The sequence below is a fragment of the Camellia sinensis genome, chromosome 14 (genome assembly GCF_055761805.1).
Source record: "Camellia sinensis isolate YWXY chromosome 14, ASM5576180v1, whole genome shotgun sequence".
In the NCBI taxonomy this organism is placed as follows: Eukaryota; Viridiplantae; Streptophyta; class Magnoliopsida; order Ericales; family Theaceae; genus Camellia; species Camellia sinensis.
Window position 1 is genome coordinate 136,645,270 of NC_138974.1, and position 22,400 is coordinate 136,667,669.

Consider the following 22,400-nt stretch of genomic DNA (forward strand, 5'->3'; position numbering starts at 1 on the left):
AAGACTTTCCTTGCAAACCCCAATATCACTTTCGTCGGCATTGAGTTTCATGACAAAACGGCGAAGCTGTGGAATGAATATGAGCTCCTTTGCAGCAAAAAGGTTGATATACGTGCATTGGCAAAGATATGGTTCCCAATTAGCTTTCATGGAAAGCCTAGTCTGAGAGCTCTTGCATGTGAAGTGTCTGGCTTGGAGTGTGGAGATGAAGAAGCTATACAAGTGTGATTGGGAATCAAAGACTCTTGATGAGCAGTTGATTGAGCATGCTTGCATTGATGCTTATGTTTCTTATAGGATTGCCCACAAGTTGCTTCATCTGATGTAAAATGGCTTCTTGATTTCCAATGTATTGGTTTGCATCAGAGGTTGCTACCTCTTCACTTTTTAAACATGGAAAATTCTGTCCATAAAATAAAGTTCTTATGAAAGGATTCCACAAAAATGATGTGATATGTGAGGCGTGGTTCTTCAATATTCTTTCGAGGGAGGGAGACCTTTGCTTAATCCTCATTGTGAAACCTAAAAGCAGGAAACACTTCGGTTAGGGGTGTCAGAATTAACACTTCGACACTTAAATCAGATTGAGTATGGGAAGGACTGAGTATGATATTTTTCAGAGATAGTTTTTTGGGTTGATAGTGCATACCTTTCTTCTTCAACTCTCTTCTTTATATAACTATTCGGGTATATATTTCTTACGTAACTTGATCTGTTTGTTATAATTACTTTAAATGTTAGGGCCTAATTTCCTACTATACTTGTTTGTCATCATTACTTTAAGGCCATGTTTGTTTGGGTGGACATGAGCTTGGGATTGGACTAATAGTCCAATAAAATTATTAATCCGATGTTTGGTTAAACAATTAAAGTACGGATTAATTATTTTAAACTTGACTATTAGTTAAGATAGGATACATAATCCAACGGATTGGTATTCCTAGGACTATTAGTCATGGGAATACTAATCCAGTCCGTCCAAACAAACATGGCCTAAATGTTAGGGTCTAATTTCTTATTACACCATTAAAAATGGACAACTTGGGCCCACTTTAGTTCTCGGCAAAGGTGCCAGAGGATTTTACCGGTATCTCTTATTTGGCATGTTGTTCGGCGGGCAAACATATTGTTCGGCGTTCAGTTCTCGGCAAATCAACGGACCTGATAGGGTCTGGGCTTATGATGATGGATGGGCCCATTTGCCTTGTTTGCCAATTGCTTTTTATTTTATCGGCTCACACATGATATTACTTTTTTGAAAATAAATTTATCTTTATAAGTGTTTTGCTTTTAGGTGAAATGTGCACATTGAGTTACCTCATGTTATTTATATATTTTAACGGCCCAATTCAGTTCCAAATAATGATTAGTTTACCATAGATTTGATCAGTTTACCATAAATTTTATAATAAATAGTAAAATGTAAAATTTTTCTTTTTTTCCATTTTTCATGGTGAATCCATTTTATCAAATTAGTAGTATGTACATGCCACATGTGTGCAACTCAAAACAAAATAATAATATAATAATAATGACAAAGAGGAATAAACTAGTATGTGTTATTCAAGTAGCGAGTGTCTGATTTATTTTATTTTTATTTTTATTTTTTATTTTTTAATTTTGAGTCACATTCGCCCCTTAATATAATTTTTACATAAACACCAACTAGCGTATACAAGCCGTGCTATGCACGGGATTAAATAATGATGGATAAATTTATTTTTTTAATTTGAAAATAATTTTAAAAAATTAGATAAGTAAATTAACTATTTTTAACTAAGTGGTTGTTTGAAATTAATATTTTAAATGATTTTTTTGACTATTTTAAGAGATAAGAAAAGTTATTGTGTTTGAGAATTAATTTTTTAATTGTATGAGAAAACGTGAAGAAAATTCATTAAGAAAATTATTGAGTTTAACTAAGAATATGAAAGTAAACCTTACTCCATGGCTTGAACCAATAAAATCTTAAAAATCAATTTACAAATTATATTTGTTTCTAAATTAAATAATTCAAAAAACATTAACATATATTGATTATATTTTCCAAACACTATCTTATTAAGATTATATATATAAAAACAAATTTACAATATTTAGGTTGAGTAAGTCATTCGATTTGTCTTTATAATTTTGTGAGGTTACATATCATTTGTGAGCCCTTTATTTTAGTTAGAGATTTAAAGAAATTATGAGCTTTTTTTTTTTTTTTTTTTTCAATAGGAAAAAAATAACTTTATTAATGAAAACAAAGTATATATATATATACATACTTGTAGGGATATATTTTTGAGTACCAACACGTGGCAAGGTAACGCCGACGTTTTAGCCGAAGTGCCACGTGTCTTGACCGAAACGCCGAGATGATCTTGGCTAGGCCGAGGTTATCTCCGAAGATATCGGAGTCTGGAATAAGCGGATAAAGGACAAGAGTCCTGGCATAGAAGAAGACTTCAGTTAGAAAAAGATAAGACTCTTAGGGAGTTTATCTTAATCCTGCTGGGAGTCCAAGATTAACAGTAATCCTAAGTCCATTAGAGCTAGGCTTCTATTGGGACTAGGATTGAGTTTGCTATAAAAGAGAGGCACCCCCGTGGGTCTAAGGTGCGCAATTTATATTCTGTCTACTGAGTTAAGCACTATTGATTATCTTTGAGAGATATACTGACTTGATCGTCGGAGTGCCACCAGGTGGACGAACCACCGCTGGAATCTTCTATTTCTGTTACAGGTTAGCCAGGTGTCATCTATTCTGTTAGTGTTCTCCAGCTGAATACTGAGTTGGGCAGTGTGATCAGAAAATTACTCACACAATTTGGCATCATCTGTGGGAAAGAAAGTAGAATAAATGGCCAGTAACGGACAGAAGGACAAGATTGGGGACGACACTCCTGCTAGGAGTGGGAGACCTATTGACCTTGATATTACAGGAGACGAATGCAACGCAGAAACTCGTGACCAGAATCACGGAGTGAAAGACGTCGGTCAGACTGGCGACGCACCAAAGAAACCAGATCGAAGTGGATATTACAACGAGGACGACCTCCAGGTTTGGAAAGATAGGTGCCTACGGAGGGACGAAGAGGTAAAAGAGATGGCAAACAAATTGGCAGACCTGCAGTCGGGCGCCAATTTCATGATGCAAAATAACGTCATGCAGCCATCGTTCCCGCTACAGGACACACCGATTCCAGCGGCCAATGCCCAGAAGAAAGGGCAAAAAACAATCCCCGTAGCTTCGCAGCACAACGGGAGCAAAGATACTCTTACCGACCTTCTAGGGAAGTCGGACGGAGAGAGTCGAGAAGAGAAGAATCACGGAGGACGCATCATACAAAGGAGGCAGACCCCAAAGGACATCGGCATGTTTAGGGGCAGGCATTGTGTTTCGACACAACTCATGGAGAAGGGTCGAAAAGAACTCACCACGAAGCTAAAAGTAGCGCACCAAAAAGACTGAAAGCTGGAGATAGCCGAGCTCCTGGGCGGACGAAGGAAGACCTAAGGGATTACCTCAAGAGGAAGCAACAGAATGCCGAGGCCGAGGTAACCTCCCCAGAAAAGCCGAGGACACCATTCTCGATGGAATTGGACATGTTTGAAGCACCAAAGAGATTCAGTATGCCGAGGTTTCAAATATACGATGGTAAGTCAGACCTTAACTTCCATGTTGGACTATATTTGAACTCAATGGCATTATATAGTGGGAACGAGCCGTTGCTCTGCAAAGTGTTTCCCTCATCTTTCGGGAAGATTGCATTAGATTGGTTCCACAAATTACCAAAGGGAAGCGTGAAGACTTGGGAAGGCCTGGCCGAGATGTTTGTGGCCAGGTTCGTGACAAACAAGCTGCAGCCATTAAGGGTGGACGCATTGATGGCCCTGAAGATTAGCAAGGATGAAGGCCTTAGGGCCTATGCAAAAAGATACTATGAGGTGTTCAATCGAATACCCGAATATAATCAAGAGGTGGCGGTCGTATCTTTCAAGAACGGCCTGAAAGACAACTGTCCACTACGAAAATCTTTGGTAAAGACATTGCCAAAAAGTATGGAAGAGCTCATGGCGAGAATCGAGAAGTACGCCAAAGCCGAAGAAGACACGTCGGGAACTAGGGAGGTAAAACAAGAGAAAGGAAACAGCTCGCCGAAGCGAGGCCGAGGGAACAATGGATCGAGCAAACAAGAAATAGAGCTGAGGGCCACACAGGCAGTAACAACTGTGTTCCGAATCCCGATTCCCGATTCCCAAAGTCCTGGACCGGATTCGGAACCAACCCTATTTCAGAGCACCAGCGAAGGCACCAGGAGAGTTTATGGGAAGGAACGTTGGCAGACATTGTGCTTACCACAATAAAGATGGGCACACGACTCAGGGTTGTAGAGCCCTAAAAACACACTTGGAAGAACTGGTGAGGTAAGGCCACCTGAGAGACCTCATCGATGAGGCCAGGACAAGGGAAGAACAGACAAGATTGCCTCAGGTGCCAGCAGCTCCGCCCTCTCCCAGCACCACAACCTCAGGCAGGAGGACCTCGGGTAGTCAATGTGATTCACTCGAAGGTCAACGAGAACGAAATTAGGGGGGAGACCCAGAAGGTGAAGCACCTGCAACATGTCTACCAAGTCGGGGAGAAGAGACATCGGGCAGAGGAGCGCCAAGGACCAATAATGTCCTTTTCAGAAGCCGACCTTGAGATGGTCCAACATCCGTATAATGATGCCTTGGTAGTATCCCTCCAGGTTGGGGAGTGCCAAGTGAAACGCATCCTGATTGACCAAGGCAGCTTTTGCGACATCATATATGTTCGATGTTACAAGGAGCTCGGCCTTCACCCAGACGATATGGAGCAATCCAATAGCCCAATGGTAGGGTTCAATGGAACGCCGACATGGCCACTGGGAACAACCAGCTTGGAGGTGCAGGCGAGCACCAGGAAGGTAACAACAGAGTTCACCATAATCGACACACCCTCCCCTTACAACATCATCTTGGGAAGGCCATGGTTGCATGCAATGGGGGCAGTTCCCTCAGCATTGCATCAACTATTGTGATTCCCAATAGAGCATGGGATAGAGGAAGTCAGAGGCGATCAGCTGCAGGCGAAGAATTGCTCCATGGCAGTAATGAAATCTACCTGAAGCATACGAGAGCCAGAAAAGGTAGAAATTGAAGATGAGGACGTGGAAGTCCTAGAAGACGTCGGCAAGGAGCCAGCCGAGAAGAGCGAAGAGGCACTACAAAAAATCCTCATCCAGGATAGGGATGAAGAACGCTTCTTTCTTCTCGGCTCGGGCTTAGCCGAAGAAGAGGAAAAAGAGTTGGAAGCTTTTTTGAGAGCAAATATTAAGGTGTTTGCTTGGACACCTTACGAAATGCCTGGCATTGACCCCGAGGTCACTTGCCACAAACTGAATGTTGACAGGTCGGCCAAACCTGTAATTCAACGAGCCAGAAGACCGACGTTGATGCACGTCAAAGCAGTAGAGGAAGAAGTAGACAGACTTCTGGAGGCCAGGGCCATTAGAGAAGTTCACTACCCGACATGGCTATCCAATACAATGGTGGTAAAGAAGAAGAACAGTAAATGGAGGGTCTGCGTAGACTTTACCAGCCTCAACAAAGCCTGTCCCAAAGACAGCTTTCCTCTACCCAAGATTGACCAGCTAGTAGATGCCACTTTAGGGCATAGAAGAATGAGCTTCCTAGACGCCTACAGGGGGTACCACCAGATAGCCACGTACCTTCTAGACGAAGAGAAGACCGCGTTCATCACCCCAAAAGGCCTGTACTGTTACAGAGTAATGCCTTTCGGGTTGAAAAATGCAGGAGCAACTTACCAAAGGCTGGTAACCAAAATGTTCAAACACCTGATTGGCCGAACAGTAAAAGTCTACATCGACGACATGGTCGTCAAGACCAAGGAGCCTGAGGGTCATCTCGCCGATCTAAAAGCAGTCTTTGAAATCCTTAAAACATATCGGCTTCGACTCAATGCATCGAAGTGTGCATTTGGAGTTGGATCTGGTAAGTTTCTAGGATACCTGGTGACCAGAAGGGGCATCGAAGCCAGCCCAGATCAGATCAAGGCCATCCTAGAGTTGAAGAGCTTGACGTCGGGAAAACAGGTGCAGATGCTAACTGGAAGGGCCGCAGCCCTGAATAGATTCATCAACAGAAGCTCAGGTAAGTGCAGACCTTTCTTCAACTTGGTGAAGAAAGCCACGAACTTCCTGTGGACCGAAGAATGCGAAGCCGCTCTGGCCAACTTGAAGAAGTACTTGACCACAGCTCCAGTTCTTTCAAACCCAGAACCTGGGGAGGAGCTGTTCCTGTACTTAGCCGTTTCAGAACATGCGATAAGTGCAGTACCAATCCGAGAAGAAAAAGAGGAGCAAAGGGCTGTTTACTATGTAAGCAAAACCCTAGCCGATGCAGAAACGAGGTATCTGCCATTAAAGAAATTGGCACTAGCTTTAGTAATGGCTTCAAAGAAGTTGAACCATTACTTCCAGGCCTATAAAATTGTGGTGCTAACAGAACACCCCTTGAAGTCCTTACTGCAACAAGGAGACCTGACATGAAGAATAGCCAGGTGGGCAGTCACCCTAGGCCAGTATGACCTGGAGTACAGGCCAAGGACAGCAATCAAAGGCCAGGTTCTGGCCGACTTCGTGGCCGAGTTCACGCCAGAATGCATCGAACATCGGGCTCCGTTGAGCCAGGATGAACGATGTCCAACCAAGCAAGGAGAAGCTCAGTCAAAGGCCAAAGAACAAGGAAAAGAGGAAAAACTCAGACCCTGCAGTATTTACATCGGCGACTCCTTTCGACTGTTCGTTGATGGGAGTTCAAACCGACAGGGAGCGGGGGCAGGAGTAGTGCTTATATCTCCAGATGGATAGATAGTGAAACAGTCCATTCGTTTGGGGTTCAAAGCCTCAAACAACGAAGCAGAATACGAAGCACTCATTGCAGGGCTGAAGCTGGTAGCAGCAGTACAAGCAGATGAGGTAATAGTTTTTTGTGATTCACAACTGATAGTTAACCAGACAGCAGGCGAGTTTGCAGCCCGAAATGAACGAATGTCGGCCTACGCAAAGGAGGTCATCAAGTTGTCAGCCTTGTTTCAGAACTGCCGACTACTTCAAGTAAGCCGAGATGATAACAGCCACGCCGATGCGTTGGCCTAATTAGCTAGTGCAGTACAACCTGGGAAAGCAAGGACAATAATGATCGACTATTTGTCGGGCCCAAGCATCGAGCCACTGTCCACAGAGTATGAAGCAATGCGCATGGACATGGGACCAAGCTAGATGGACGCAATTATTGCATTCCTGAAAGAAGGAAAGCTGCCAGATGACCACAAGGAGGCATACAAGGTCAGATTGAAGTCGGCAAGGTTCAGTCTGACAGCAGAGGGACATCTCTATAAAAAGTCCTTCACTGGACCCCTTTTGCGGTGCGTACACCCTTTGCAGGTTGAAGATTTTTTTATATGAAATTCATGAAGGAATTTGTGGAAGCCACGCTGGGGGCAGATCACTAGCTCACAGGGCCATTACCCAGGGGTATTGGTGGCCTTACATGCAAAAAGATGCAGAAGCCTATGTGAAGAAGTGTGAACAATGCCAAAGGTTTGCACCTTTGATACACTAGCCAGCTGCTGACCTGAACCCTATATCCAGTCCTTGGCCATTTGCCCAATGGGGCATGGATCTCGTTGGGCAATTGCCCCAAGCAACTAGACAAAGGAAGTATTTGCTGGTAGCAACAGATTACTTCACAAAATGGATAGAAGCAGAACCTCTTGCCAAGATCCGAGATGTGGATGTCAAGAACTTCATATGAAAAAACATCATCACCAGATTTGGGATTCCGAGAGCAATAGTTGCCGACAATGGAACACAATTTGACAGTAAGCTAATCAAGAACTTCTGTGCAAAGTTTAAGATCAAGAACTACTTTTCAACCCCAAGCTTTCCACAAAGCAATGGACAAGCAGAAGCATCCAACAAAGTAATTTTGGATGGGATAAAGAAGAGGCTGCAGGCAGTGAAAGGAAAGTGGGTAGACGAATTGCCCAATGTACTCTGGGCATATCGGACTAAGCCGAGAAAATCAACAGGGGAATCCCCCTTTGCCATGGCTTATGGCACAGAAGCAGTTATTCCGCTGGAGGTCGGCATCCCTGGGATCAGAACCCAGGGAGTAGAGAACGGGACTAATGATGTACTCTTAGCTCGAGATCTGGATCTTTTAGAAGAAAGAAGAGAGAAAGCTGTAATCTAGCTCGCAGCATACCAGCAGCAACTTGCAAAAGCTTATAACAAGAAGGTCAATCCAAGAGAGTTTCAAGTCAGCGACCTAGTCCTGAGGAAAGTCGTTGGCAACAAGAAGGATCCTAGAGAGGGCAAACTTGGCCCAAACTGGGAAGGACCCTACCGAATCACCTCGGTATTAAGCAATGGGGCATATCGGTTTGAAGATCATGAGGGCAAAGCATTGCCAAGACCCTGGAACATTTGTAACCTAAAATTTTTCTATCATTGAGATTTGACTTGTTTTTTGCCGACGTCATAAATAAAATTTTAGCAAGATTCTTCAACACTTGTGACTGATAAAGATACATAATGTCATTTCTGGAATGCATAAATAATGAGAACTCAAGTGGAACTCAGGTTCACATTAAGGGAAGAGAGAAGACAAAGATGCTTAAATTATTGTTGAAATTTGTAGCAATTTACAAGTTGAAGTTAAACTGAAATTCTTGTTTAACACTTGTTGAAATTTGTAGCAATTTACAAGTTGAAGTTAAACCGAAATTATTGTTTAAAACTTATTGAAATTTGTAGCAATTTACAAGTTGAAGTTAAACCGAAATTATTGTTTAACACTTGTTGAAATTTGTAGCAATTTACAAGTTGAATTTAAACTGAGATTATTGTTTAACACTTGTTGAAATTTGTAACAATTTACAAGTTGAAGTTAAACCGAGATTATTGTTTAACACTTGTTGAAATTTGTAACAATTTACAAGTTGAAGTTAAACCGAGACTATTGTTTAACACTTGTTGAAATTTGTAATAATTTACAAGTTGAAGTTAAACCGAGATCATTGTTTAAACACTTGTTGAAATTTGTAGCAATTTACAAGTTGAGTTAAACCGAAATGATGTTTACTTGTTGAAACTTGAGAAAAGTTTACAAGATAAACCAAGATGATGTTTGATACCTAAGAAAAAGTTTACAAATTGAAGGCTAAGGTTAAACACTTGTTGAAATTTTATGAAAAATTTACAAGGTGAAACCAAGCTCATAAATAAAGAAAGGTACTTGAAGTACTTGCCGATGTAAAACACCAGTTTGTATAACTGAGGTAGGTCACCCCGAGAATATTGAACAATGATTAGAGTATATACTAAAGATATGCAGGATTATTCAAAGTATGAAAGCATACAAGGCAAACATGCAAGCATTCAAAAGCAAAAGAGTTGTATTAAGAAAACATTGGCGATATAAAGAGTTTACATTACTTCAAAAAGAAAAACAAAAATACAAAATACAACGAAAAACGACATCAAAGTCAAGACTCTTCGGCAACGACGGACGGTTGGGTCTGAAGCTCGGATGATTGTTGAGAAGACACCTCGGCCGTCTTTTTCGCCGCGAGCTCAGCATCAATCTCTTGAAGGGTTTCGTCTAGGCTCTTGTCAGCAAGAATCACATCGGCTGATGCCTTCTCAGCAATAGCATCTTCAGGAACCTCCTCACCCTCCTCATCTTAAGTCAAGTCCAGGACTTGCTCATTCTGAGGGGGGGATTTGGCCCCAGTTGCTTCCTTGGGTCTTCTCACTAGGGTCTCATCTTTAGATTCAGATTCGTCATCAGATTGAGCTGGTGGAGGAGTTGGAGGAAACGGAAGAGGAATGGCGTCGGCTTTCTGAAGTGGCGAGTCCTCGGGGACCTCAAGCCTTTTCAGAAGAGACATCCAACCAAGGGTGAAACTCCTATTGCATGCCTGCTTCACTTGCTTTTCATAGGCCTCCGTGACATCGACCATGCCCTGGGCATACGCCTTCTCATCAGCGTTTTTGATTTCAGCCTCTTTGGTGGCCAAGGCCTCCTGCAGATCTTTTTGGGCCTGGGCCATCTTCTCCTCGGCCTCTCTTTTTTGGGACTCAGCAACCTTCTTAATGGCCTCGGTAGATTCGGCCTTTTCTTCAGCATCAGTTTGGGCATTAATGGCGGCCTCAGCTTGGTCCTCCAACTTCTTCATTTTTGACTGTAAGCCTTTATTGGTCTTTTGAAGGCTGAAGAACTCCCTCTTCATCTCGGCCAATTTCTCCTGATTTTCAAAAGATTGAATAGAGAAAGAATGGGCATGCTGGATAGCCTAAAAGAAAAAAAAAAAAAAATAATAATACAAGACAAAAGTAATTACACAAACTTCTAAAGTACAGGAGAGGAAAAATTACCAAGTAAAGATACTTACCTGAACAGATCGCTGGAGCATCAAAGCATAATTTTGGTACTCACTCAACTCGGCGTTCCGGTCGAGATCGTCGGGAAGAAGTAGAGTAGTACTAAGGGCTACGCCGACATTAATGTCCTCAGCGCTATCGTTGGCCATGATTGGCTTATCTTCCAAGGTAATTTCGGGGGCCCAGGGGGCAGCAGGCTTTTTAGACCCCGAGGTCGTTGCAGAAGATGACCTCGGCCTTTTGGATTTGGAAGAATCAGATGGAAGTGTTTCGGCGGACCTCTTCGCAGGGACAAAGGCAGTTTTCTCACTCGGAGCCGCTTTGGAAATAGGCAAGGTATCCTCAGAATCGATCTGAGACACCTTTGCCTTTGGTTGAGCCTTTTTGATTTGTTTTGGCTTTGGAGGGGGCAGGGTTTGTGTTGGCTGAGCGTCAACATTAGTTGGAATGTTAGCCAGAAGATCTTTAGCAACTGGTTTTGGGCGGCCCATCTCGGTGGTAAGAACAAGTCGTCGCTGACGTTTTCGTTGTGATATCGGAATCAAATACGGAGCCGAGGTCGACGGCTGATCAGCTAGATCTGAAGTCGATCCTTGGTCTGTCCGAGAAGTGGACGCGACTTGTGGAGTTGTGGCAGATGGTGGAGAAATGCTTTTCTTCTTCTTTTTTGGAACGTCGGAGGGAGTTGACTTGTAAGTGGGGATAAAGTTGAGAAGCAGAGGGGCCTTCCGCTTATGAATTGGCAACTTTAGTAGTTTCCTCAAGTCTTTGCTGGGAAAGAAAGACTGGCGGAAGCCCTTTGGTGGCTGAGGAAGAACTGCAAAAGAAGAAAGAAAGCATAGACATTAGAACAAAATGTTGAAAACTTTATGCAAAAAAAAAAAAAAAAAAAGAAGCAAGAAAAATTTGTGAAGGGTGGCCCTTACCAGCTCCTTCCCCGAAAACTGTTCGACTAAGGGGATAGAGATGGAGGTCATCGTTTGGCTGAAACTCCCAGTTTCTTGAGACAATGAAGTAATCATCCCCCGCTCTTTTGTTGGAGTCAGGGAGGTCGGCAATGATTTTGTACTCAGTAGACCTCGGCTTGAGGTAATAGATGTGGCCCTTTTCCGATTTCAGGCGACACTTGGTATAACAGTACTGGAAGTCGGCAAGAGTAACCCTAGCATTCTCTTGTTTGGCTAAGGCTATGGTACCATTAATAACATGGTAGGAATTGATAGCGAGCTGCATTGGATTGAACTTATAGAAGTGAAGGATTTGACGGAAAAAAGGGTCAAGTGGAAACCTAAGTCCACACTCAATAAACGATACTATTGGGAAGGGCATGAGGTTTACATCGGGCATAATAGAGTCGTCCTCCCCAGCCAACCTCAAATGAACGTCGGTCGGGATTTTGAACTCCTGCCTAAAATACTCCAATTTTTCAGGGGTGTTGACCCTATGTTCCCACATACCTATGATGTCGGCTTAAATGGGGATATCAGATTTCAGGAAGAAGTATTTTTGAAGGTTTAAAGGACCTCGGCCAAAAACCTAAAAGTGCACTTTGGTAAGGGTTTGTATGGATCTAGAGGGAGTTCGTTTCAGTTTTTCCTAAATTGTGAGTTCTACAGACAAATCCCAAACCTAAGTCTATGGATACGAAGATTGGAGGCACGAATCTGGAAAAGACACAAAAAAAAAACAGAAACAAGAACGAGTTTCAGAATCAAGAACAGAGATGGTCTATCAAGAGCATAAAGGATACAAGAAGTATAGGGCCAAGAACAGTGGCAAAAATACAGGGAAGTGGTGAAACAGTGCGCGTGTTCTAGATATGGACAAGGGCAAAATCGTGGAAAAAACACATTCAGATGTATGATTCACAAGTTAAAAGTTCGAACAAATACAGTAATGGAAGCAAGTAATAGAAACCATCGAAGAATTGAAAATGAAAGGAACAGTAAACTCACCGAAGAAAAGAAGCCGGTGTAAGGATCGCCGAAGTCAGACAATGGTTACAGAAGTAACAGAACGGCGGAAGCTTCACCAGAAGGAGGAATGAAGGCAATTGCAGAGCTTGAGGTCTAGAACAATGTCGTATTCAAGAGCTAGAGAGAGAAAAAGCAAAGGAATCGAATGAAAAGTGAAAAAAAACGAAAGAGGTAAACAAGTTTTGTCAAAAAACTTGAAACGACGGCAAAAGAGGGCAATTAATGCGCCTGTAATAGTGAAATGCGTCAGATGACGCATGTAGGCGTGAGACGACTTATAAGCGCGTCCAGGGTACGATCCAGTAAAAAGAAAACACGCGCCTTAATGGTTGAGTTGTTATGTATGACAACTCATACGCGTAAAGGAGCTCTATGAATTCTTGATCTTTAAGAAGACATGTCGGCCTATGATGATGATCTCGGATTAAACCAATGAATTAGCATGAGGTACTGATATAGGTTCCATCATCTCAGAATGCCGAGGTAATAGAACTTAGGGGGCAGTTGTGGGGATATATTTTTGAGTACTAACACGTGGCAAGGTAACGTCGACGTTTTAGCCGAAGTGCCACGTGTCTTGATCGAGACGCCGAGATGATCTCGGCTAGGCCAAGGTTATCTCCGAAGATATCGGAGTCCGGGATAAGCGGATAAAGGACAAGAGTCCTAGCATAGAAGAAGACTTCAGTTAGAAAAGGATAAGACTCTTAGGGAGTTTATCCTAATCCTGCTGGGAGTCCAAGATTAACAGTAATCCTAAGTCCATTAGAGCTAGGCTTCTATTGGGACTAGGATTGAGTATGCTATAAAAGAGAGGCACCCCCGTGGGTCTAAGGCACGCAATTTATATTCTGTCTAGTGAGTTAAGCACTATTGATTATCTTTGAGAGATATATTGACTCGATCGTCGGAGTGCCCCCGGGTGGACGAACCACTGCCGGAATCTTCTCTTTCTGTTACAGGTTAGCCAGATGTCATCTATTCTGTCAGTGTTCTCCAGTTGAATACTGAGTTGGGCAGAGTGATCGGAAAATCAAACATCAATACATACATTTGTGAGCCCTTCATATTAGTTAAAGATTTGAAAAAATTAAGAGTGAATGATATGAGTATCAAGTTTGTTTGTGCCACAAAAAAATAAAAAATAAAATAAAATAAACAAAAATCATAATGGTTATAGCCATGCTTCTATAATATTACTCATATGTGTGATGACTAAATAATCAATACATACATCAAACCATTTGCAATAAAAATGTTCAAAGATTGCAAGCAATTTTAAAAAGGGATAAAAAAAAAAAAAGAAAAAAGCAAAAAAAAAGAGGCAATTATAAAAAAATTATTGAAATAATGGGTATTGCCAAAACTAAAAAGTAATATGGTTAGATATTCATAATTCATAATAATATGATAAATAATATACTAAGTAATACGGACTTAAGCAAAAACATGATCTCACATGCATAAATGATGATCTAAATGACTTTCATGAAAAATTTCAAATGATTTGTAACTCTTCAAGGACTTCCATGAAAAATTTCAGAACTTCATTCACACAAACACAAATGTTAAATAAAAAAAAAAAAAAAAATACAAACAAACAAACAAAACTCACATGTTGTCAATCTGAGTAACCATCATCGTAAGTTTTACTTAAAGCGGTGAAGTTAGAAAATAACCAAAACAAACCACTTAAAATCAAAATTGGAGAAATTACAATTAAAACATGCATTTTGAGGGGGGTGGTTAAATTTATCAAGAAAAATTTAGCTAAAATCCCTCCATTGGATCCTTATTTGATGAAAATGATAGTCTAATTTATTTTACTTCATAAACCCTTAAGAAAGATATGCATAATTAAGTAAGGATAAAATAAAATATCTTTTTTTCTTGAACAATATTGCCAAAGTAACATGTTACTATGAGATAGAGTAACATGTTACTGTCAGATAGAATAACATGTTACTGTTTACATCAATTTCGACAGTAATATTTTTTTTAAAAAAGAATTTCATAGTTAGCATGAATCTTATATGATAAATTTTGATGAGAGGGTTCTAAAAATACTAATTTTATTAAAAAGCGACATTTAGATTAAAAGTTATATTATATTAAAGTTGAATGTTCTAGTAATAGTGGTATGTATTAAATTAAAGTTTAATATTTTGTGTTTGTCCTTAATACATTAAAATTTTATTATGAGATAATTTTGACCAAATACCTCTATTATCATTATTGTATCATCAACTTTTTCTGACGGCTATATATCTAACAAAAAAATAAACATCATATATATATATATATAATTAAAAGTAGTGTTTTTTCCTTATTTAGGTGGCACATTCTAAATGCTTTCTTTTTTTTAAAAAAAACCACATCAGTATTCATTTTTCATTTACATATAAAATTCTACACAAACTCAATTTCAAATGGATTCTACTTGAGAAATACTTATTTTCTATATAATATAATATAATTATTATTATATATATAATTTAATTTAAAATTTATATACCAATATACAATATGTATAAATAATTAAAAAAGAATATTAAAGAAAAAATCAATACTCTACTAATTAATTTATATATTTTCTTCTTAATCTAATCGCAACATATTTATATTTAATCTTTTAAATAAATTTTGTGTGGTTCTATTTTTACATATTTTTATTATCTAAATTAATATAAAAATAAATAATTAGAATCACTTTTAGTTTTATATTATTAATTCTCTTTCTAGTTTTATTTTATATTTTATAATTTAATACATATCATATAAAATCATTATATGATAATTACATTTTTATAGCACTATAGAACTAAAATTATCAAAATCAACAAATAATTTAGCTAAATTTGTTATATATAAGTATTTAGAAACACTTTTATAGAACGATAAGGTTAAGATTATTAAAATAAATAATTTAAATTTAAATTTTATTTTAAATTAAAATTAAAATTAAAGTTATTTTTTTTAACACATATCATAATATAAAATATCATTACATTAATTAAAATTAACTCTATTGTGATTTTATGTTAAACATCATATTTCTAGAAATGATTTACATACACATGTAGCATCTAATTTGATATTGCATCTAATTGATATTGATTGATTAAAATAATGCAACTCAATACTTTTTTGTTAAGTTTTTAAAAGATAAATTGACAAATGCCAAATGATAAATAGTGTAGAGTATTAATTTATAGAATAACGATGATTCATTGAAAATGATTGTGTATATTTAAGGCGCCTATTGATGTTTCTTGAATAGTTTTAAATAAATTTTTTGAATTTATGGCATTACTAATAATGCACTTATATGAGCTTTGTTAGAAAAGATATGTAAAAATAATTTGGCTGGAATAAAAAATTTGCGATTATTATGATGTGTCACATAATTAATCAAAACCCCTTTGAGAGCTAAAATTATTAAGGTTATAGAGATTTTGTACTTGATTTCATTTGATGACACTGTTTATGTTGGAACAATCTTCTGTGTAAATAAAATAAATTGAAACTAAATCAAACAAAATAAATAAATAACATACCGAATTTATTTATCGAACCAAATTAAAAATTCAAAAGACCAAGTCGAGTGTGTGACACTCTGTCTTTAAGACAGATTCGCCCCGCTATGGTGCTTACGGTTGAGTGGCGTCTATCTCCCAAGATACAATGATCTTTAATCAATTTGTAGTAGTACTCCAAAACAAATTGTTCGGCGAACCAAACCTGTGTTCTAATACTCTCTTTATTTTATTCTAAAACTAAAATGAAGAATAATACACCAAAAATCAAAGTTTGGACAGTAAAAGGAATTTTCTTAGACTGATTTTCGGATGGAAAATTGGATCCCAAGACTGCTGGAATTGAAGGGTATATAAGGCACAAACTTTGTCCGAACAGGTACCAAAACCAAATGAACAGATGCAATCTGTTTCAAACAGATTTTTGCCCGTTGCACATGGAACTGATTTCCTTTCAAACAATTTGAAAAGTAGCCGTTGGAGGACCAAGTTCAAAACTGTTTGAAATAGTTTTTTATTAAACTATTTGAAATATATATATATATATATATTAAACTATTGAAATAGTTTAATAAATATGGAAGAGGTACAAACTTTAGGAAACCAAAATTTGAATTTAGAATTAAATTAAATTCTCACAATTACAAACTTTAGGAAACCACTTACGAACCCAAAATTTGAATTTAGAATTAAATTAAATTCCCACAATAATTTTTATTTAAAAAATTCAAATGAATTTTATCTAAAAAATTAATGTTAGACCCAAAAACGACGTTAACTTTCCATTCACTCATAAATGGTTTTGACGTTCCGTCTCCACCGTGTGACTTGCCACGCGGCAAGGAACACTTCACCTCTTCAGACTCACCCCAAAAGACGTTTGGGGCCCACTCAGTTTTGGGCTCAAAGTCGGCCCAAAATAAGCCTATATAAACCATTTTTCCAACAATCCCCCACATGAATGGAATTTGACGGAGAGAAAATGCAACAACATGATCTAAAAACAGAGAGTACAAAAATTGGAAATATTCTACAAAGGATAGGTAGCTTTTGGCTTTGAACCTTCCCTTATGAGACGCTATCGAATTTACTAGCTAACCAGTGAACATGATGTCTTGAACTGTTCAACCGTTTGTATAAACCAAGACAATAGAACTCACACAGTATATTCCCAGACACAGTTTAGTTCTCACTATTGTGTTCATTTTGGCCCTGAACAACCTGGTCTTTCATGAGTGCTGTAGAGAATTGTAGCCCTTCACAAATCTCATAGAACCGGCCCAGTTCACACTCACATAGGTGATTCTTATGAAGAGTATCATGCCATACTCCACTAGGTATACCTATATATAAGAATCATTAAAAGTATTACTTAACCTAACATGTTGCAGACATCACTATTTCATCAAAGAAATGGGTAGGAGTTTAACTCTCCAGTGATCCTTCTGAGTTATTCACAACTCGGTTGTCCCTTTGAACCTAGATCTTGGGATCTCCAGTCAACTAGGTTGGGTTACCGTTGTGGTAACTCTTCTTTAATAGGCTTTAGTCCCATTCCCCTCGATGAATTCTCAACTAACTCTCTTGCTAACCCTTAGGTTAGTGGATCCGCTATGTTGTCTTTAGACTTCACATAATCAATGAAAATAATTCCATTAGAGAGTAGTTGTCTTACAGTATTATGTTGACGACGAATATGTCGAGACTTACCGTTATACATATGACTCTGTGCTCTACCTATAGCTGATTGACTATCGCAATGTATGCATATAACAGGCACCAGTTTTGGCCATATTAGAATATCTTCAAGGAAGTGGTGAAGCCATTCTGCTTCTTCTCTTGCTTTGTCTAAAGCTATGAATTCTGATTCCATAGTAGACCTAAAAATGCAAGTTTGTTTGGAAGATTTCCAAGATACAACCGCCCCACCAAGAGTAAAGACATACCCACTGGTGGACTTTGAGTCTCTAGTATCCGATATCCAATTTGCATCACAGTATCCTTCAAGTACTGCTGGATATCTAGTATAATTAAACCCAATGTTATGAGTGAATCGGAGATATCTTAGAACCCTTATAATTGCTTTCCAGTGTTCTATTCCCGGATTACTCGTATATTGTCACGACCCAAACCCGACCCTATGGGTTTAGCACCGTAACCGGCCAGTAATCCGAGATTACCGAAGGCCTGCAGAACAGTAACACAGTAAAACAGAGTACAGGGCCTGGCGGAAGCCAATACAGTAAATAAATAATGTCCATTGAGCTGTGACAGTCTGTATGCCAAAAGATTTTTCATGCATTCACATATACAAGCAGTACAGTCTATACAAAATTTACAGTTACACAGTACAGGGACCTAATCCCTTGGTAACAGTACAGTTAGCAGCTGACAGTCTATACAGTAATCCAAACAGTAAGACAATACAGAGGGGGGGGGGGGATTCTAAAACACCCCTAAGCCTTAACATGATAGGCTCGGAACCTCGCTGTGAGGCACATAGGCTGGCTTGACAAAACTGGAGTCTAACCCACGCTCCTAGCTCCGATCTGGTGGCTGAGCACCTACATATATATATAAACAGTGAGCTAAAGCCCAGTGAATAACATAATGCGTAAAGAGGTTAAGAATGAAATGTCCTTACAGTAACGAAAATAGTTCATTAAACAATACTTCAGTCTTTCAGTCAGAACAGTTATTCAGTCATATGTGGTACATCCATTAGCATAGCAGTAAACAGTAGGTCTTAAAGACCGAACAGTAATGATGGCCATCAGTCAGTAAACAGTAGTGGTTCCGCGAGGGAACTGACAGAGATCTCTGTAACAGTAGCAGTAACAGTATACAACAGTTGCTAAGGATGCCACAATACATTTCAGAATATAGGACATACATTCAATCAATTAACAATAATCATTTCAGAAAACAGTTTCATAAACAGTCAGAAAACATTCTCAGTTGAACATATCTTTACACAATTGTTACTCACAGAGTTTGGGCTACAGTATGCTAGAGCGTGCCTCCCCAGTCGCCAACCCTACACAGTTCATAGGTTGAACACACACTAAGCTACACAGTTGGGAAAGATAATAACTTAATCCCTAGTTTGCCTTGGTGTGTTCTACATCTATATCCTCAATAAGATGTCTTAAACTAGGCCTAAGAATGCCTAGAATGGGATGAGGATGCAAAGATGCACTCAAACAGCAGTTTCAGAAAAACAGAGTCCCGCTCGAGCGCAGGTTTCCCCGCTCGAGCGGACATGCAACAAAGGTACACGCTCGAGCGTCAACTTTCCCGCTCGAGCGTACTGTAAAAGTACTGGATGGGTGAAATCTCCGCTCGACGAACGCTCGACGCTCGCTCGAGCTTGAGACACAAGACTCCGCTCGAGCGCCCAGTCCTCAGCTCGAGCAGATAGTAAAACAGTGCAGAGATGCTGGATGCTCGAATTGCCCGCTCGAGAGCCACTTCCCCCGCTCGAGCGGGAGTGCAAAATCTGGAAATCCCAGATTGCACCTCCAAGCTCAAACTCAAGTTTAAAAGCATCAAAACCGATCCTCTTGGGCTGAATTTCCAGAAAACACTTGTAAACATATAGAATGACATGGTTCAAAGCTCAATTTTTAAGAAATCAAAGCCCAAGGGTGTTTAATTCAAACTCAATTTCAAACCAATTTCATGAACAATATGAACATGCAAACATGCATGAATTCAAATCATTTTGAAGCTCCAATTTGATGCTCTAAGGAGCCAATTGTTTCCAAAACATGATGAAATCATGGACCATTACAAAATTATGGACATGCATGCACCATTTTACCATGAATTCAACTCAAAACTCATCAATTCGAACATGCATGCATGATTTATGTTCTAATCCTACATGTATGAACTAAAACAAGACTTAACTCTACAATTGAAGCATGAATCATGCAAGAACCAACTTAAAGACAAATCAAAAAGATGGAATTCATACCTAGGTTCCTTGAATGCAAGTCTAGAGGTTCAATTTAGCAAGAACTCCTTTCAATTCCTCCAATTCCAAGCAATTCTAAAGATGAATCAAGTTGAATCACTCTTTTCCTCTTACTCTCTCTCTCTCTAGTCGGTAATGACAAGGGAAATGGCTGATGAAGTTATGTTGTTCAAGTGCAATGAGCTCAAAGGTGTATAGGTAGTGGGCACTTAAGGCTAGTTTGGTAAATAAGGCCAACCTATGCAATTAACTCATTTTAATCTAATTTAATCATACCTAAACAGTTTTCAGATAAATACACCGTAAGATCACATTAATTATCATGATCATAAAACATCAATCAATTCCCGGTTTCGACCGCCGATAAGGCCTTCAATTAGCAGTTTAAACACTAAAATACGAACAGATCAAATAAACACTCAAACAGATAGAATACAAATTAACACACATACTCAGTCAATTCAGTTCCAATTTTTCATTCAGTCAGTCAGTTCGGTACTTTAATCAGTTCAGTTATCAGTCATAATCAGTTCAGTTATACACCATAATCAGTTCAGTTTAACGGTAATCGGTGTTTATCGGTTAGTAGTGGTGAGGGTTATTACATATATCTACTTAATTTACTTACTGCATAAGCTGTATTTGGGCGAGTGCAGTTCATCAAGTACATTAAGCTTCCAATAATTTGGGCATACTCTAATTGAGAAATACTGTCCTGTACATTCTTAGAAAGATACAAATTAACATCTACAGGTGTTCTAGCAAGATGATCATCATCTTTGCTGAATTTGTCAAGTATTTTCTCAATGTAATGAGATTGTGACAAAGCATATCCTTCTGATGTTTTGGTAATTTTCATACCAAGAATTACATCAGCAATGCCCATGTCCTTCATGTTAAAATGTTTATTCAACATTTTCTTAGTAGTTTTAATCATATCATTATTACTACCTATGATGAGCATATCACCCACATAAAGACATACAATGACATAACCTTTGTCTGTGTTTTTAATATAAACACATTTGTCACACTCATTAATTTTAAATCCATTTGACATCATTGCTTTGTCAAATTTCTCATGCCATTGCTTTGGCGGTTGTTTTAAACCATATAATGATTTAACCAATTTACACACTTTCTTTTCTTTCCCTGGAACAGAAAACCCTTCTGGTTGTTCCATGTAAATTTTTTCATTTAACTCACCATTTAAGAAAACAGTTTTCACATCCATTTGATAAATTTCTAGATTGTATAGAGATGCAATGGCAATTGGCATTCTAATGGATGTTATTCTAGTAACCGGTGAGTATGTGTCAAAGTAATCAAGACCTTCTCTTTGTCTAAAACCTTTGACTACAAGTCTTGCCTTGTATTTATCAATTGATCCATCTGCTTTCATTTTCCTTTTGAAAATCTACTTGTACCCAAGAGATTTACAACCTGGTGGCAAGTCCACTAATTCTCAAGTGTGATTTTGCAAGATGGATTCAACTTCACTATTGACATCTTCTTTCCATAAGGGAGCTTCAGGACTGGACATAGCCTCTTTAAAAGTTAAAGGCTCATTTTCTAACAAATATTTTAGAAAATCTGGACCAAAAGATTTTGAGGTTCTAGCACGTTTACTACGCTTAGGTTCTTCTTCCTCATTTTGATCTAACTCTAGTTCTTGATCATGTTCTTGATCCTGACTAGTAATAGCATTATGAGATCTTTTATTACTACTAGTCTCTTGTCAAGTCTTATTTGGAAACACATGTTCAAAGAAAGATGCATTCTAAGATTCAATAATAGTATTTACATGCATTTCGGAATGTTCTGATTTATGAATCAAAAACCGATATGCACTACTATTCTTGGCATAACCAATGAAAATGCAATCAATGGTCTTAGGACCTATCTTAGTCTTTTTAGGATTAGGAATAGTCACTTTAACCAAACACCCCCACACTTTTAAGTATTTGTAGGATGGTATTCTTCCATGCCATAATTCATAAGGTGTTTGATTCACTTTCTTTCGGGGTATAATTAGCAGAAAGTATTGCTTCCTCCCACAAGTTCTGAGGTAATCCAGAACTTATTAACATGGCATTCATTATTTCTTTTAAAGTCCTATTTTTCCTTTCAGCAATTCCATTTTACTGAGGTGAGTAAAGAGCGGTGGTTTGATGAATTATTCCATGTTCTTACAAAAACCCACCAAAAGGTGATTCATATTCACCACCTCTATCACTTCTAAGTTTCTTGATTTTCTTACCAAGTTGATTTTCAACTTCATTCTTATATTGAATGAAAGTTTTCAAAACTTCATCCTTGGTTCGAATTAAATAAACATAACTATATCTAGTATAGTCATCTATAAAAGTGATAAAACACTTTTTCCCACCTCTAGTTTGAATTGATTTAAAATCACAAATGTCAC